Genomic DNA, 18918 nt, shown 5'->3' with positions numbered 1-18918 from the left:
GCCCCTTGCTTTACTTAGGCTCGGAATTGCTTATACAGCAAACACTCTCTGCTAGGGTTCTCATTAATCCACTTCTTTGTTGAGGTTTCCTAGAGGAATTCCTATTTGGTAAACCAAACAGAATTAAAAGGAATGCATCTGCACCGGGGATATCCATCTTGGGTCTCTGGGACCTATTGTCCCGGCTAAATTAGACCAGGAGGCCTCTCGTGTTTGCCTGGAGCCGTGATTCCCACTGGCACTTGATAAACCATTAATAGGCTGCGTTTCTCTGGAGTTTTTGGCAGATTTGGGGCACCCCTGGCAGCGCGGGATGCGGGATGTGGGATGCGCTCCCGCGGCGGTGCGCTCCGTGCCACTAGGTGGCACTTCCCATCCTACAAATTACAGTAATTAACCCGCACGTCTAATGCCGCTAATGAACATTGCCTGCTCTGTTTAATCGGCTGCAGGGCACAGAACCTGATGCACAGTTTTATTTTTTGGTTTTTTTAAAGGCACGACTGGGGAATATTCTCTGTCTCAGCTTCTTATCCCCACTTTTTTGTTGTTGTTGTTGTTATTTTCTAAGATGCTCTGAGCTCACAGTGATTTTTTTGCCTCTGTTAGAATTTCTTAGCCTTCTACACGTGTTAGTTCCTTTCCTCCAGAGATAGTGCTTATTACTTAGAACAGATCATGTTTGGTTCCAATTCATTCCCTCTTTGTTGCCTGGGTATCAGACTTCACCGATGTGACATGAAAAAAAGACAAGACAAGAAAGCCAATTTGGGCCTTCCAGCTACTCCTTTCACAGCAACCACAGAGAAAGCCTAAAAATGAGTGAAAACTTCACAGTTCAGCCTAAGAAAATGTATGCTTTCTTTATTGGAAAAAAAAAAATAGAGCCACAGGTTTTACTGTGGATTATGTGACACTTCACCTTGCACTTTAGGTTTCTATAAAGCCCAGTTTAGGTCAAACTGATTTCTGGCAGAAAACCAGGCATAACTGAGAGCTTCATATAGTTTCCATCTGAAAACATAAATCAAGCAGCAGGCTCAAGGACAGCCCAGCCAAGGTTTGCTGAACCCCACAGCCCCAGACAGTGAGGCTTTCAGTGGATGTAGTCTGATACGCAGTTTTGGCTATGATATGTAGATATGTAGTTTGTTTGTTTTGCAAAGCATCTGGGTGCGAGGAGGGGAGGAAAGATAAGTGAAATGTGGCTTTTTCCAGGCCCAGGAGCCGCCCCTGGCTCCCCAGTTGCTGGTGAACAGTGGGCTCTTTTACACAGCCCCGAGTGGCTCAGCGGAAGCATGTGGGATGCAAATGGGAAAAGGGCACGAGGGGATTTTTACTTTTTTTTCCTCTTTTTTTTAAAAGCATGCACCACTGTGTTTATACTTTATCATCTGTGATGTAACCAGATATCCACTCATACCTGCACACTCCCATTGCTCCTTTCACTTTTTATACATCCATCTTTTCTAGCTCCTTTTCAATTTTTTTTTTTTTTTTTTTTTGTGAAATTGTAGCTTTCGACTTTGAATTTGCCAAGTCTTGCATGCTTTTTGTGCCCAGCCCCTTTCCTCTGTGCTTAGCTGTGTTGGTTATTCTCGTGCTGTCACATGAGGATTGACACCTTTGTTTGCAGGGCAGGATCTGTATGTTTTTCTGTCGAGTGCCTTGAGATGCTCAGCTTCACGGAGATACTTGTGTGCTTTTTAATAAAAAACGGAACGAGAAGACATCATTTCCTACTTGTGGAATCGTTTAATGAACCCTCACAGGCTTAAAGCAACAGAAAGAGAGGCTTGAAAAATTCCTCTCAGGTTTTGCTCATTTTGTTGCAATTTTGTTTTCCATGCTCTGAAGGTCTGAGTGGTTTCTAGCAAAACCCTCCACGCAGGGTAACCTCTGCTCCCCTGCAATCGTTTCACTCCGATTCACAGAGGCCTGGATTGTTCCTGGCCCGACTATCCCCCAGGATTAATGCCTGTTAAAACTTCCTAACATATTCCAGCCCATTCTGCTGCTTTCAGCATCTCACTCAGGACTTTCACTGCGCCACTTTGTGCTGCAGGTCCGGGGCCTTATTAGCAACCACTAATTATGTCACGGCAGCCACGCGCTGCAATAATGGCCTTATATGCAACCCAGGTGTGCAAGAAATAAGAATAAATGCTTGGTGCAAAATGCTGTGCAGATAAAAGGTGAGGCTGTTTTTATACCTGCAGTGTTTGAAAGCTGGTGAGAAAAAGCGAGTTCCAGATTGTGAATATGGGGCTGAAACCCAGGGCTCCAACGCTGGTGAGGTCTCTGGGAAGGGTTCTGGGTCTGGAGACTTGAATTTCTTTGTGGCTGTGGTTGTGATGTTTCCCTGGACAGCTGATGGGATGCTGGATGCCTGAGATGCAAAACTGCATCAACAGATGTTTAGAGAGGTGTTTCGGGGTCAGTGGGGGTCCTAGAGTCCTTGGAAAACCTGCTGTCCTTGTCAGCAGCAACTGGAGAAACCTTTCCATAGAGCTTTGCTTCTCCTTGCAGAGTTTGTCCAGCCCCTTCTGTTCACACACATCTTTCTTGAATGCCTGCTTCCCGCCAGGGCCTCTCCTTCTCTTGGGCAAACACTCCTATTTCAACTCAAAAGCTGAGAAAATCCTGGGTTTTGGGCAGTGTTTGGTGTCCCACACACCAACCCACGCAGTATCTCCGGGCACTGATGGAGAGCAGGATCTGAGGTCTTGTTTCCACAGATGTTTCCACAGGGTCGCTCCCCAAATCCCCGGTGCCCCAAGTGGCTGATGGTGTCCGAGGGGCACTCAGCAGCACTGGCTCTGCCTCTGAAATCATAATCACTTCATCAGCACGAGGGGCACTGACTCATGGGTGCTAATACCCCTGCTGCACGTATCTGCTTGTTCCTCCTAATTGAATTACGCAACTGTGAAACTAAAGAGAGGGGAGGGTTGAGCAGGGCAAGCAGAGGAAGAAGAGATTTGCGCTTTCGTTGCCTTGTGCTAAAACTTATTGTTTTGACGCACGAAGGGGGTTAATTCCACCTCAGCAAAGAAAGCTCTTTTCTTAAGAAGGAAAGTTGAGGAAATCTTCAAGCTGTTGCGCAGATAATAAACATAAATTTAGGACATAGCTTAAAAATTCCCCCTAAGATATAAAGTAAGAATAAGCTACGCACCATAGTATGAGTGACAATTAAAATACCTGTGGGATATGTAAGTGTCATCCTTGAGAACTCCTGTCCTGCTGTTGGAATGTATTAATTACCCAACTACAGATGATCCTTGGGTGCTGGAAAGCTACAGAGATACTCATCGACTTTTTAGGACTGAAAGTCAGCCTTCATAACATGGATAGAAATACCTTTCTTGAAAGCCTTGACCTAATTTTTGCATAAGGGTTAATGGTTCATGTAGAAAACCAACAGCAAAGTTTCAAATCAGGAAAAAATAATTGGTTATTTCTTACATTCTTCAGTATTCATTGGTTCATAGCAGGCTGCTCCCTCAACTACTGTCAAGGAGCCATCAAAGTCTGAACTCTAATTTTTCTCTTTTCTCAAGAAGCCAAAGGGATTCCTAAGACTTAATCTGCAATTTTTTGCTTGTGGGATGTGTATATGTAACCAAACAGTTAGAACTTGTACTTTTACCACATTTTCATTGTTTTTATTGCTGTTGTATTGGTTATTATTAGATTTTGTTATTAGACTTTAGTATTAGACCAGCCTAATTCTTTGAAAGACGAAAGCATTGGAGGTATTTTTATCTCTTGTTTCTTTTTAGAACATATATCTAGATATTAATCTGAAGTGTTTTGAATTTTCTCAGGAATATTCCGGTGCCTTGAAGAGCTTTATGCTCTGGTGTGTTCAGTAAAAAGGTCAGACCAAAGGAATAAGTTGACTCTGCTTGCGCTTCTATAAAAGGAAACCTGAAAGCATTTAAAATAGAAAAATGCTATCTTTCTGAACCGCGTGTTTCCAAGGCCAGACATTTAAGCCTCCCCAGAAGCCGGCCATAAGCTCCTCGTTTAATGTCACAATTAATTTAATGGACCCAGATAGGACAGGGGGTTTGTGTGAGTTCACGCACCCGTGCCCACGCAGACATTCACCACACACCGTGACATTACCCTCGGAAAAAAGCTGTCTTAACATCCAGTCCAGGGGCTTAGTTCACAGCTCTGAGTTTGCCAGCTGAAAGCTGAGCCCGGTCTGACTCGGGCTGGCTTTGAAGGAGGCTGAGATAAGGCAGCATTAATCTAAGTGAGTGGTTCTTTTCTGCCTGGAGGGAGGGAGCTGGAGCTCTTTTGAGAGGCCAGAGACCACCTGGGCATTCATCCTATCGGGCCACAAATCAGTGTGTTAATAGCTTGTGTACAATAGCCTGTCAGAAAGAGCAGGAGGTACCTTTGCTGCTTCTACAAAATCGTCAGAAATGGTCGGGGTTTGGGTTTGGTTTTGGTTTTTTGTTTTTTTTTTTTTTTTTTGTCTCTGGGACAATAAATATAAGCATTATTTTGAACACGGAGAATTTCAATCCTATTTAATAACTCCTTGATAATCACAGTTTGTGTGGTTAGAGCAAGACATAGGTAACCCTACAAACACACTTTTGAAGTGTTTTTTGAGTGGAGGATTGTGGAAGGAAGCTACTAGGAGTGCAGTTTTGTGGGCATTCTGTTGACTGACTCAGGAAAACAGTCACAGTTTCAGACTGAAATTTTGGGAGATGAGGTTGTGCATTGTCACCTGGAGAGCCAGGAGAAGTTTCCACAGACTCCAGCAAAGGCCTGACACAGGTAGGATCAAAACTGAGAGGCTGTGACCACAACTCCTGCTGGTGTTCAGCATAAAGGAGCTTCAGTTCCACCACGGATCACGTGTCCTTCACGAGGATTTGATATTAGAGACCTTCTGCTTACATATTACCCATATATTAACATTAACACTGCCGTGCAGCAAGGCAGACAAGAATGTTTTTCATACTCCTGACTTGCAGAAGTGCTCCCACACACAGAGCAGTTCCTTTATTGGGTCCCAGATAGCAAATGAAAGCTCTTCCAGAGAAGGACTCATACAATGACCTACTCAGATTAAAACTTGTACATCCAGCCCCTTTCTTAGAGCAACAGACACTCTATCGGCAGCCAGACAAATGAAAAAATAGAAGATACTTTAATATTGCAGCCATTTCTTGGTTTGAAGCATTGTCCAATCAATCTTGTCACTCATTCCTAAAAGCCTTTCCCACCCATAGCCTATACCCACACTGGTACTGAACAGGTGACCTGCCTCCAGGGACAAAACAGAAGTGGTCAATATTCAGTATCTTGTAAGAACACAGAAGTGTATGTGGTATAAACACACACCTCACCACTCCAACACAAAGAAATCAAGACCACAACAACTGTCATTTCATTTCTCTAAACTCCTCACACTGAGGAATGAGATGGAAATGCAGAGCCAGTGGGAGCAGGGACGTGGGGCTTGGGAAGAGAACAGGGATATGGCTCAGGTGTGTAGGGGTGGGGTCAGGAGAGCCAAGGCTCAGGTGGAACATGACTTTGCAAGGGATGTGAAGAGTAACAAGACGAGATTCTGAAAGTGCAGAGGTCAGAAAGAAAGGCCAAGGAGAGAATAAAGTCCCTACCACTGCTAGCAAAGAGAATTTGGGCATCGCTCGATGAAACTGAACAGCGACAACATCTCTGTGGCCTGATGAGATGCATCCCACATCCTGAGGGAGCTGGCTGGTGCTGCCAAGCCACCCTCCATCATATTTGAGAAATCACAGCACTCAGGCAGTGTCCCCAGTGACTGGAAAATGGGAAATCCTGTGCTTGAAAAAGGGGGAAAGGAAGACCCAGGGAGCTACGGAGCAGTGAGTCTCACTCTGTGCCTGGGAAGGACATGGAAACATCCCCATGGAAGCAATGCTAAGGTACATGCAAGAGAAGGAGGTGATTTGTGACAGCCAGCGTGGCTTCACCAAGGGAGAAGGGGAGTCTGTGTCCAGGGGAGTCCTCAGGGCACTGTCGTGGCACTGGCTCCTCAACACCTTCACCAAAGGAGATAAATGGAGCACACCCCCAGCAGTCTGCAGGTGACACCAGGCTGAGGGTGCAGTGACAACCCTGAGGGACAGGAAGGCATCCAGAGGGACGTGGACACCCCAGGAGTGGCCCATGGGGATCTCATGAGGGTTAACCAGGCCAGGTGCTGCTGCTACCTGAGGGCTGGGGCAATCCCAGACATGAGAACAGGCTGGGAGAAGAATTCATTGAGACCAGCCCTGCAGAGAAGGACTGGGGGGGTTTGTGAAGGAAAAGCTGAATGTGAGCCAACAGAGTGTGTTCACAGCCCAGAAGGCCCAACACATCCCGGTGTCCACCAAACCAGTGGGAGGGTTTCTCCTCCTCTTCTCAGCCTTCCTGGGACCCCACCTGCAGAGCTGCCCCAGCCCTGGGCCCAGCTCAGGAAGGAGCTGGAGCTGCTGCAGCCAGGCCAGGGCAGGCACCAGGATGAGCAGAGGGATGGAGCAGCTCTGCTGGGAGGAAAGGCTGCCAGAGCTGGGCTTGTTCAGCCTGCAGAGGAGAAGCTCTGGGGTCACCTCACTGGGGCCTTGCAGGGCCTGAAGGAGCTGCAGGAAACCTGGAGAGAGACAATTGCCAAGGGCTGCAGGGCCAGGACACAGGGAATGGCTTCCCAGTGCCAGGGGGCAGGGCTGGATGGGAGATTGGGCAGGAATTGTTCCCTGGCAGGGTGGGCAGGCCCTGGCACAGGGTGCCCAGAGAGCTGTGGCTGCCCCTGGATCCCTGGAGTGTCCAAGGCCAGGCTGGACATTGGGGCTTGGAGCAGCCTGGGACAGTGGGAGGTGTCCCTGCCCATGGCTGGATGGGCTTTAAGTCCCTTCCAACCCAAACCATTGCAGGATTCCACAATCATCACTTTTCAAATAGAAGCATTTGGAGATTGATGGAGCTCCGTGTCTGGTGAGAACTGCATTAAATAATAAAATTTATGGAGATTCCCATGGCATGTCCTGACAAAGAAGTCAAAAAGGCTGCCATGAGAAGCATGAGGGAAATAGTTCAGATCCCAATGATCACATCCTTTAGTAATCCCGTTTCTGCAGGCTTTGGGTGCTGAAACATCAGCACACTGTACCTGCAATTTCTGTCCTCTTCCCTTTTATGCTCCGTTATTATAATTAGCCTCACACACGCCACTTTACGGTCAAGAATTACATTCATGACACTTATGTAGGATGTCAATGCAACAGTAAAAGAGTTTAATGTGCAGCGCTCACAGAAATGTTCCTGCTGCCTTTTTAACGTGTATCATTTTCCACCGAGTTACCACGGAACTGCAAAGCAAATGGTTTTATTACATAAAGTGCCGTAGCACTTCCAATTGCTAAAGAGTCATCTTAAAGAGTAAAACGTTAGAGGCGGGGGGGACGTTAGAAATGAACATTTCAGTGTTCTCTTTTACAAACCTGCCGAGAAAAATAAGTTCAGCAATCATAAATTTCCACTTTCTTTTTATCGTTGTTAGAAATTTCTCTGCCTACAGCCCAGTCAACAGCAATTCAGTCGTGATTCATGGGTTTAAAGCCTGAATTATGACAAAAGGAGTCATAAATTGCAGGAATTATTTTTCTCTAAAGATGATGGAGTATCTACTCTGACCAGAAGACTTTTAATCCATTATATTTCTTAAATAAATATGCCCAGGCAACTAATCACTTGCTATTAGCACTCTCCTATGATCACTTCTACTAACATAACAGTGTATCACTTAAATAAACTGGCAATGTGAACAGGGTAGATTTATGGGCTTTAATTTCTCAGCTCACACTTGTCTCTCTTGCATTTAAAACAAATACCAGAATGTAGATGTTGGCCGATGTTTGTAGAATCCATTTGTTCCATGTTTTGAAAGCAACTATAGTATTCATCAGCCAGTTTGGGATTGAATTATTTAAAAAAAAAACAAAATAAGAAACTCCAAGCAAACCCAACTAAGTAACAAGGCAATAAAAATGCAGCTGGATAACATGGTAGCATTGGAAATAATTTTTTTTTTTTTAGTTTTCATGATGGCATATTTTTTCTCCAGTGGAAAAGGCATGGGTGGTGCCAGTGAAAGTTCTATAGCTTTGCTCAGTTAAAGAGAGTCCAATAAGTGTGAAAAGAGGTGTCCCAAAGGGGTTCCTGCTAAGCCAAACTGGCAGATGTCCACTAGACAGGAGTACCAAAATTCCAGTGTTTTGCCACCAAAAAGGTGCCCAAGCAGGTCACATTTTACCTGGTGCAACAAGCATGGCATATCCATCAGTTGGTGTTAGTCAATGCAAATTATACTCCTGCATATTTGAAAAAAAACCAAAAACAACACCAAAAAAAAAAAACAAACCAAAAAAACCCACCTTACTTCAAGTATAAAAACAAGAAATTAAAATTTGAAAATTTTTATTTCAAATGAATTTTTTTTTTTAAATGAAAATGAAAAGACTTGCTAACACTGGTCGCAAAAGATGTAACTTTTAAGGCACCTCTTCCTCAGAGGTGATCTCACCTCTGCAGCAGTTTCTGTGCTTCACATTTCCTAAATACATTCAGAAGTCCCCAAGGGCAGGAGAGTCAGGGTGCCTGAGGAGGATGGGGAAAAGTCAATTTCTCACTGCTCCGTTTGGGTAAATCCCAGCACCACCACTGGCACTTCCCACCTGCCACCAGAGCTGAAGAGAGAACAGACCCTTGGGTTTTAACTGATGGTTTGAAACAAATAAAATAAAAGACAAATAATAAAAAATAAGAAGACCTTCATTTCAGGCTGATCCAGATCTGGCGTTTCCAGTGAACTCAAAAATTACTTTCGGATTAAGCAATATGTTCTCATTCCTAAAAAATGACTTTGCTTTGGATTTAGACTGTTAATTTAAAGGAAATGTGGAACAAAAATCTAGCCTAAATGGAAATCCCCAAAATAATCTGAAGTACTGCTTGGATTTCTGTTTTCTTCCTGCTTCCAGCTTTTCCTGGACTTTCTGGGAAGTTTTTTTTGTAGGACAACTGACTTGGCAAAAATTGCATTTTCATTTCTAAAATGTTACAATGTCACCACACCTCTGTGTTTCACAGAAAAATTTTAGCCAGTTCTAACCAGCTAATTCATGGGCAGCTGTAGTAAGCACAGCTCATAAAGGGATTATTTCCCATTAATAACTAGTCCAGCAGTTGAAAGGGGAAATAAAAACAATTTCCCTGTTTGATTGTAGGGCAGCATCTTCCCCAGTGCCCAAGAGATATGTCGTTTATCAGCCCGTTATCAGAAATAAGAATTGCAGCTGGGTTTGAATTCAGGTACCTGCTGCTGAGAACGTGTTTGGGGAGGACCAAGTTTTAAAAAACCCACTATTTTTATTAGGTGGAAAGGTACAGATCAGCTCTATTTCATCGGTGATTTAAATTTCCATGTATTAACTGCAGGCATCACTACATTAATTTCTGTTCTCTGCAAGTGAAAAAGAGCATTTACTAGAATGGCAGCCATTTACACCCCCTCCCATACAATTGTTTCAAGTATATATCAAACCTGATGAAAATCAAGCAAAAAAACCTCTAGCCCCACTCCCCTACCCCACCCCAAAAAAAAAAAACCTCAGTAAAATCAGGATTATTTCCATGTTCGGTTTTCTTACAGATATTTTTCAATATTTCCAGACTACTACTATGCCACTAAGACTTTAAATTATAGAAGGCACTGAAATAGGACCTTCCCAGTCTGTGTAGGTGTGGGCTTGTTTTGTGAAGCCAGAGTCAGGATTTGTCTTTAGGAAGTCCTTGTACAGTCAGCAGCAGTCAGGGCATCTGCTCTGGGCTCATTTGAGAGAGTAAAGTCGTTCACCCAGTAATACTGAAACGTGTGGTGATTCAGCCTAGAAATCCAGGCCTTTCCCCATCCCACATATCCCCCTCACATCTCCCTCCAAAAGTAATTCATATTCTTGGTGCTGCAGGAAGTATTTTCGCAGAATCTAAATATTCGCTTTTATTTAGCTTGCCAGCATTTTATGGAAAGCTACATGTTTTCAGGTCAGTGGTCAATGGAATTCTTTCAACAGCTGCCTCCTCCTGTTTATCTCTATCTGTCAGTAAAGTAAACTCTCCTCTGGTTGTTTGGGAGTGCAAGGATTCCGCAGCGCGGTGTCTCGGCGCTGTGCCGTGTGAGGCAGCCCTCAGCTGGATGGGCTGCCCTCAGCTCAACAGGAAGGTGTCCCTGACCATGGCAAGGGGCTGGACCAGCTGACCTTCAAGGACCCTCCCCATCACCCTGTGAGTCTGTGATAATTTAAAATTAATTGTGCTTTTTTGCTCGGATCTACTGAGATCGACACCTCTGAACGGTGCCCCGGTTAATTTAACACATCCTTTGATTCAGTCTCTTTGTGTCTGGCTTTCCTGACACCCTCCTGAACTCTGGTCCACCAGCACACAGAGAAGAGTTCCCCAGGAACCATCTCCATCACCTCCTACCCCCTAGGGCAGGCGCACTCACTGGATTTCACCCCAGCCTAAATTGCTCCTCACCCCTTTAGTGATCAGGGATTTTGTCTTACAGCGCTTGCACATCCCTCAGGTCTCTTCCTAAAACCTCTCCCCTCTGACTGAAATACTGTACTCCACCAAAAAACACCATTGAAGCAGATTCCTAATACTCTGGGAGGGAAACAAGCAGCTTACAGCATTTCTGTGCTCCAGTCAGCCTTGCCTTTCCCACTCCATGAGAACAGCATCTCCGAAAGGCTGGATTCCTTCTTTTATTTGGCCATATGTTCTCACTGTAACTATGTTCTTTTCATAACAACCTACACTAACCATACATTATTAACCCCAGGAGACACAAACTTCATTTTAGACTTTTCTTATAAGCACTGTGCAAACCTAGGGTATAATATAATGTCTTTTTTTCCCCCCTTCTGCTTACATTTTAAGTATAAGGAGATGGTAAGTCAGTTCTAAAAAACAAACAAGCAAAAAAAAAAAAAAAAGAAAGAAAAACTCATCCAGTGTGGAGCATCCAAATCTGAATTATTTTCTGGTAGGAAAGAGTGTGCAGGTGGTAAAACATCTGTTCTCTCTCTGGGCTTTAGGTATCCAGCACTGGCTTTGCTTTGCAACTCCTCTCCCATATGTGTCTCTTACAGAAGGTTTAACACTCGCTTTTTGGACTCTCTACAACATTTCTAAAATCAAAGCAGCAGAAATGCTTAAACAGTAAATGACAATATTATTTCCCAGAGTCTCTGCAATGAAAACTCCCTCAAGGTTAGCGCTTTGGGTTGCATCAGGTTCTGTGACTTTGAGAGAAAAACCAATGCCCTGGTTAGGTGTAACTTACCCACTGGCTGACAGACCCAGCACAGTCCTAAAGAACAAACAGAAATTCTTCTGGGCCTTGCTCCTGCACTTTGGGGCAAAAGCTTTATATCAAGAGATCTCAGAAACCCTGTGATGTCTTATAGGCCTCAAGCTGAGGCCTGTCAGGATATAATTAACAGATGTAGACAGCCCCTATCTCGGCATGACTAAGCTAGTTTTACACCGGATAAGCTGGAATTATATTCATTTTCATTTCACAATATGCTCATAATTTTAATGAACTCGTGTGAGATATGAACAGGAGAGCAAGGCACCGTGACCAATCCTCCTCCCTGAGCTGCTGGGCCTGGCGTGTTACTGGAGGCAGCTCAGAAAGGAACTGCACTGCAAACACCTTCCCCACAGACTGGGGAACGTGGAGGGGACGGGAGGAGGAGAGTGTTGGGAATGGGATGGCAGCAGGACCAGGGCAGTGATTGTCCCCCTGTACTGCCTTTGCTCAAGCCACACCTCGAGTCCTGCGGGCAGCTCTGGGCCCCTCATGACAAGAAATTGAGGAGCTGGAATGTGTCCAGAGCAGGGAACGGAGCTGGGGAGGGGCTGGAGCCCCAGGAGTGGCTGAGGGAGCTGGAAAGGGGCTGAGCCTGGAGCAAAGGAGGCTCAGGGGGGACCTTGTGGCTCTGCACAAGTCCCTGACAGGAGGGGGCAGCCGGGGGGGTCGGGCTCTGCTCCCAGGGAACAGGGACAGGAGGAGAGGGAACGGCCTCAGGCTGGGCCAGGGGAGGCTCAGGGTGGACAGCAGCAGGAATTTCCCCATGGAAAGGGAGCTCAGGCCTTGGCAGGGGCTGCCCAGGGAGCTTTGGAGTGCCCATCCCTGGAGGTGTCCAAGGCAGGGCTGGAGGTGGCACTCAGGGCTCTGGGCTGGGGACAAGGTGGGCATCGGGCACAGCTGGGACTGAAGGATCTGAGAGGGATTTTCCAGCCTCAGGGATCTGTGATTCTGTGATCCTGTGATCCTGAGAGGGAGCAGGCAGCTACTGGGGCTGGGACCAGGCTTGTTATCATCCATCTATGATTAAATCAACAGCCATAACAAAGTCTCAAGAACATTGCACTGCAGTCCAAAAGCACTTGGCCACACAAACCAAATACAATTAGTGAAATGCGTCTCTCAGGCTGAAACACAAGAAATGTTTTGCACAGCAGACAAATGATGCAAATATGTGAAAAGGTAAGGGGAGACCAAGATGTTTTACAAGAAGACACACGGGGAGACAAGAGGCTGTAACACAAGTTAGACCTTGCCCAGCTGTAAGGTTGCAGCTCTTGGAATAAAAAAACACATTTTCCTTCTGCTGACCAACAACAAAAAACCTAAGGATGCCCTGAACCTGCACCTGTGCCTACATCACCCTTTATGGGCTGGTACCTGTCCATGCAGCTGCTGCCCAGGTGCTGACTTGCACAGCAAAGGCTTTCCTGCTGCAGTGGTGGAAAACACACACACATCATTTAAAAGGGGGATTCTATGATCTCCAGAAAGTGTCACGTTTAAATATCTGACTGTGGAACTTTCTGGCTCTGGCTGGAGCACGACTCACTTTGTTGTGTCAAATACCTTGTCAGAGCAGCACTTTAACCCCTGGGGGCTGAAAAGAGGATGATTTGGTGCAGGGACAGACTCAGCCCTTGACCTTGGATGGAAGGACACAAGGACCACGTTCGGTGCTGCTGTATGGCCCAGGGAGGGCTACACAGGTGACAGGAGGGGCAGGGAGGAGATGAGCACCCACCTTCCCACAGAGCCGCCCAGCAGCACTGCCCAGGTCTGTCACACCACCAGCGTGCAGAGGAATCTCCAGGCTGCTCCTGCAGCTGCTTTGCTCTCCAGGCAGTGCACAGTCACCTGCCAGTGATCTGCACCCACAGGGACAGCCACTGCCAGCTCACGTCAGCCCACAGCAGAGGTGAGGAGCAGCTGCTCGGGGACAGGCAGGAAGAGGGCAATAATTAGGACATTTCCTCAGTGCTCTCCCAGCCCCCAGACAGTGTCAGCCACGGGGACCTTCCCGGACAGCACTTGGTGGCCTTTTTCCACAGCACTTGACCCATTCCCTGAGGGAGCTGTTCCTGCTCTCAGCACCCACCCTGTCTGCTGGTAGCGAGCTCAGGGCTTGCATGAAGAGCTGCTCCTGCTGTTTGTTTTGGTTTGCTCTGTTTGTTAGTTCCCCTTCAGCTCTGCTCGAAGCTCCATTATCACTCCCTCAAGCACTCCCCGCTGCCTTTTGCTACCTCCCAAACTCGTTTGGTTCACACCACAGCCCTCTCACACACCCTTTGTGGATGGCAGCATCTGGGAACGCTGAAATGGGGCCCAGTGTTTCTGCCCGTGACTCTGGAAGGTCACAAAATGATCCATCAAATGTCTGAGAGAGGAGGCAGGCTTTGGTGGGACAGGGTGCAGGTCTTCAGCCAGCACATTAAACTCAATTAAACTCAGAGGTGTGTTCAACTAAGAGGTGAGTTTAACCCAGAAGTTAACCCAAGTCCTGTTCTGGCACTCCTGGGTAAGGTAGAGCATCCCTCAGCAATGAGAACAGGAGAGGGAGGATCTCTTGAACTGCACCCACCTCAAGCACTGGGGCCACCAGTGGTACCACAGGCTGCAGCCTGGGCTCTTCCCTGCTATAAACAAAAACATCAACCTCCTGTTTTTCAAGGATTACCCCAATCCTCCAAAGCACAGCCAAGGGAGATCTCTTTTTGTACATCGCCCTAAACATCAGAGCCCTGCTGTCCCTAAAGTGCCTCTGTGCACTGTTTGGTTCCTAGTCAAATGGAGCCAAATAATATATAAATATTATTTATAATAATATTTATATATTAAAATTATTATTACATTAAATGTTAAATTATTACATTAAAATATATATTTAAAATAGTATATAATTACATATATAATACATATATATAAATGGAGCCAAATAACATATTAAACCTTGGCCAGTTTTAGGCACTTTAAAAGTGTCATTTTTCTTTAGAAAGCACACAGCTCACATCCTTGCTCCCCTGAAGTCTGCACAAGGTTTGGGGTTGACTGCAGTGTGGTGAGGACTTGACTCCTTCATCCCCCTCCCCAGAAAAACCCTCTCAAGTAATCTCATGCCCACAATGGAAAGCAATTTATTACAAAAGTGCTACAGCACAAGTCTAGCCAAGTAAAAAAAGAAAAAACACCACTGTCAGTAGAATTTATAGAGACGTTTTCGACGGCCTCAAAGGGATTGCATTTCGCCACAGTTTTCTATTCAAATTTTAATTTCAGGGCTGGGTGTGGTGACAGTCCCGGTGAGGGCCAGGGTGAGTGTGCCAGAGTCACAAGCAATAGGGGAACAAAGGGATCAGGCCAGCCCTGTGAGGTGTGAACATCAATTTGAGAATTTTCCCCTGAGCTGGGAAACAGAAATCACTATGAAACAGTAAAAAGCTGCCCAGAATGCGCCCGCCTCCATTTCAGCCTGATTTTTAAAATTTCCCTCAGAACCACCTATGTACTGAGGGGAAGGGAAAGGATATGAAGAGCCTATTGTGGAACCTACATATACTTTTTTGTGAAATCAGAGACAGCTTTTTTTTTTGCTTTTTTTTTTTTTTTGGCTTGGGCATCTTTTGTGCTGTTTAAGTTAAATTTCTCATTTGAGGGTCTTGAACTGGAGTGATGAAATCAAACAAGGGTCACCCTCACAGATCTCATTGTTTTGAGAACTTGACAGTGGTTTTTGGGCACCAAACTTTGGTCTGGGCTGCCTAATCTGGGGAGTTTGACTTGAGAGATTTCCCTCCTGCAGGAGTCCTGAGCAGGTCTGAAGGTTTCATGGTGAGGAACCCTGCTGCTCAGGAGGAGCATATGTCAATATACACCTCTGATTAGGCTTAAATAAGCAAATTTGCCTCCAAAAAGATGCAAAAACCTGACATGAAGGCAGCTGCACCATCCACTGAAACTGGTGACAGCGACGGGAAAGGCCCTTGCAGCAATTCCACTTGGAGAAAATTGCCGCTTTGTTCCTCCACACAGAACTGAAAGCAAAATCAAGATCTAAAAAAGATTAAAAAAAAAACCAAAAACCCCACATTGCAAAAGAACAGCTTATTCTGGGCTCACAGTGGCTTACGATGGAGCAGTTGCAATAAATCATCATCCAGCCTGGCCATGGCGCTCGGCTGAAGTCAAAGGGGAAGACACAACATTCCTGGGAGCTCTCAGGAGGAGCCCCGTCCCATCTTTCCAAGGCCTGCATGAGCAGGAATGAGACAGGCTGCAAGAGGCCAAGTGTTAGGCAGAAATTATTTCACTTCCTCCATGCCTCTGCAGCATAAAACATTTCTCGCCCTAAGTCAGCTCCGATTAATTTATTGTGGAGGTTTAGGTTAAAACGTCTCAATTGCTCTTTTGTTCCTGGGACGACGCTCTTGTTTTTTATAGATATTTATTAGTGCAGCTCGTAGACAGCTGATTTCATTTCCCATCTCTCTGGGTTTTGGCTCTGTGGTGGGAAGGATGGTGTCATGAAGCTGAAGCAGAGGCAGACACAGGGAGCAGGACCAGGGTTTTGTCTCCACCAGCCGTGCTGACACCACAAGGAGCTGCTCAGGACCAGACCCTGGGCTGTTCTTTTCCCACAGACCTGCCACTATTTTGAAATAGTTTGCCATTAATTTGAAATTAATGTGGTCAGCCAGGCAAGCCTTGAACATGACCGGTTGAATCAAAGCCGAGCTCAGACAGGCTGAAAAAAATGGAGTGCAGGAATGCCTCCAACTCACAAGTAGAAAAGATCCACAGCAGAGTGAATTTTAACTTTTACTTTTCCTGGGTCTAGGATCACTGCAGGTTCCTGGGCAGAGGAGATGGGGATGGCCTGACCCGAGCAGAAGGCTGGTGCTGCTGGTTGCTGGCCTTCCTCCACTCCCATGTGAACAAATTCATGGTTAACAGGAGGGTAAAGGGCTCGCTCACCCTCAGTCAGAGGTGTTGGGTGATGGTTTCTGCCTGACCAGGGACTGCCAGCAGGGTACCAGCAAGGGTGAAGATCTTCTCCCCTCCACAGGACGGGAATTAACCACGTGCTCATTGTGTGGAAGTGCTGCCAGAGAATATTGTCAATACTTGCCTTCCTAATATAGCAAGACTGCAAAACCTTGAGCACAGCATTTCACATTTGGCATCTTTTTAATTACTTTTTAATGTAAGAATTCCTGTGTTCCTCTGTCTCCTTATTTCTTTGCTGCATAAAAAGCTCTCCCAGTGTCTTTGTAAACTTGAGGTGAACCACTTCCCTGCTCTCCAGCCGTGGCAACAGTGGCTACCTGGTCATCACCCAACCACCCACAAGCTTCAATATTTTCCATCTAAATCCCCTCAGAATGCTCAGGGGGACAGGCAGGAGTATCCCCTGGGAGCACACCCTCCCACCTCAGGGGAGGCAGGATGAAGACACCCAGCTTTTCCTGGCTGCCAAAGCACTCAGGGTGACAGTCTCAGGCTGAACATCTCCATCCACACATTTTAACCCAGCCCAGGGAGTTCTCCACTCAGATCCTTCAGAGGCAGCAGCTCCCCATTACTCTCAACCACGTTAGGTTGAGTTCCAGCCCACAGTGGGTTCCTGGGCTGTTCTTGCCAGGTTTGTGAATAGTCCTGTAAATGTATTTTACTGCCTTTCTCTGTTTCACATTGATATGAGTCTGGAAGACAGACTATCTCCAGCCTTTTCTGCTTAGAACTCTGGCTTTTGGTTAAAATTGAGTTTTAACATCATCCTTCAACTTCCTTGGAAGCCAAAGAGGACCTCGCAACATCTCAGAAACGGCTACACGAGGAAATTGGGGTAGGTGATTAAACTGATTAAACCCAGGGCTCAGCCCTGGTCTCTCAACCAATGTGAATCAGAACCACGCACTGGAAATGACATGCAGGACTTCAAAGTCATAATTAATTAAGCAGGAAAAGGACAGTGTGGCGTTATATCATTTAGTCAGAGCAACACAGGTGCTGCATGCTGTACTGATGGTTATTAACTGGATGCTACAGTAAGAGTTGCATAAAAACAGATATTTAAATATGTACCTTCATGCCCTTCCCAGAGTGGACGTCTACCTCTGGACACGAATTTTCCCATGAAATATTCCTCTCAGACTCTCTCAGATAAACAACAGCTCTGTGTGTGGGAGGAAGATAGTAAGGACAGCATCTTTCAGCTTCAGTGTTAAAAGTGGTTTAATGTGTTTGTTTCCTGACCAGGAAGGGAATTCCAGCAAGGAGCCACAGGTTTGATTCCCAAAACGCTGAGGCTCACAAGATAACCTTTACAGCAACTTGGGGAAGATGATCTTCAGAGTCCTCTTCCAACCTCACCTGTCCAGTGACCCTGTGAGGCTGCAGGAATGACAGCAAAACTTTCCTTGGTTAAATATTTCTGTACAAGGCAAATAGAGCCATAAAAAAACCCAAAACACAGATTTATTTCCTTCCCAAGAAGGAACCTGAAAGTACAATGGTCATCCTTTTTATCCAGGGCTTGCACAAACAACACTGTGGATGATATTAGAATTCAGCAGAAAAACAAAAAAAAGGGGAAAAAAGTGATTTCCATTTCCTGTTGTCACCTCTGCCCAGCATGAAATTCAAGACCAGACAGTGTCAGGCTTACCAGATCCACAGGTTTCACTGCAGTTCCTGCATTTTATGCCAATGCCTCTGGTGCAAATGCTGAATGAGACTGACCCCAAGACTCATGCCCAAGGACCTCCAGAAACAATATTCCTCCAGCTCAGTTTTTCCCTTCTTAGAAGTGTTGGCCTTTGAAAACACAGAGACTTTCAATTTCCTACCAGTAGCAGATGAATACTGATGACTTTTATGATGTGAACTGATTCTGGAGTGTAATTATTACAGCAAGAAAATGGTCAGCAAAGGATGAAAATTCAGATATTGACCAATATTATATGGAAAAAAAGGTGAGATGGAGGATGACAAAACACCAAGAGGAAATTTAGGAGAAGGATTTTAGGAGAACACAGACTTTGTGAAGAATAAAAGAGAGAAGGAAGACATTTAGTAGGAAAGTGGGACTAGCCCCTGCTGAGAGCATTGATGGTTGATCCTCAGTAGCATAACCAGCTCCTGGGCATTTTTCTCAATTAGGACTGCTCAAAAGAAGTTCAAACGTGTCACCTTCAGCCTCCAAGCAGCCTGGACATGCTTTTATTGCCTTGTTTTCCTCGCACTTTGACTTCACTGTTGCCATATTTTATTTTTCCCAGACAAACAGGGAAAAAAAAAGAATAGAAACTTTGCCTTAAACATTTATCAGCACCTGAATCCCCATGTGTAAAGACTTTTTCTTTCCTCAAGCACCTCCAGGCTGATGGATCAAACTGCAGAAGCTGTCAGAGCCAGCTACACTACACCAAATATTTCCAGAGAACCACATTTATACACAGTCATTTATACATCACAGGTAC

Source organism: Coloeus monedula (genome assembly GCF_965178545.1).
Source record: "Coloeus monedula genome assembly, chromosome: Z".
Lineage (NCBI taxonomy): Eukaryota > Metazoa > Chordata > Aves > Passeriformes > Corvidae > Coloeus > Coloeus monedula.
Note: the sequence above shows the minus strand (reverse complement) of the source record.